Below are 876 nucleotides of genomic sequence, written 5' to 3' on the forward strand. Positions count from 1 at the left end.
TCCCAGCCTCCAGAACTGTGAGAAATAAATTTCTGTTGTTTATAAATGGCTTAGTCTTGAGTATTTTGTTGTAGCACAGATGGGCTAAGATAGCAGCAATCACTGCATTTACTCAGCATTGTCATGTGCGGGCCTTTGCTCATCTCTTTTGATGCATCATTTCAGTTAATGCTCACAATATCTCCATAGAGAAGGCATAATGATTTTCTCATTTTTATAGAAGATGAAACTAAAGCTAAGCAAGGAAAGTGGCATGTGCAAAGCTCCTTAGCTGTTAGATGTCAGACTGAGGTCAATGCTTGAACCTAGTCTTTCTGATGTCAAAGCTTCTGTCTCATTCTCTTTATATTGCTGCTTTCCTACAGTAAATCCACAAAGAGATGAAACTTAAAATCACACCTCACAGTTTCAAATGTGAGTAGGTGTTAGGTTCATTTATATCCATTCTGAATTGGGGAGAAAATAATATACTTGGTGAATATTTTCCAGGTCCAAAGCCAAATGTATTCATTTTAGAATATAATCATCAATGGAAGCTGTCCACATAGCACTTGTTGGGGACCTGTTGTACTACAGGCTTGGGCTGGGTATATAAAACATAACAAAACAGAATGAGATAGCCCCTGGTCTATTGTCTAAGTGGGGGAGACACATATGTTAACTAACAAGACAATAAATACTATGATTTTAAACAATAAAACAAAGGGCTATAGAAAGAGAAGTGACTAACTTTGCTTGGGGCATCCTGGGATACTTTAGAAGAAAGATGAAACTTTAACTGTGTATTTAAGGATAAAGAGGAATTTCCAGGGCAGATAAATAAAGTGGGGATAGGTTGACAGATTGGCATGCACACAATCTGAAGTTCTCAAAAGA

This window comes from Trachypithecus francoisi, unplaced genomic scaffold (assembly GCF_009764315.1).
Source record: "Trachypithecus francoisi isolate TF-2019V2 unplaced genomic scaffold, Tfra_2.0 Contig00030, whole genome shotgun sequence".
In the NCBI taxonomy this organism is placed as follows: domain Eukaryota; kingdom Metazoa; phylum Chordata; class Mammalia; order Primates; family Cercopithecidae; genus Trachypithecus; species Trachypithecus francoisi.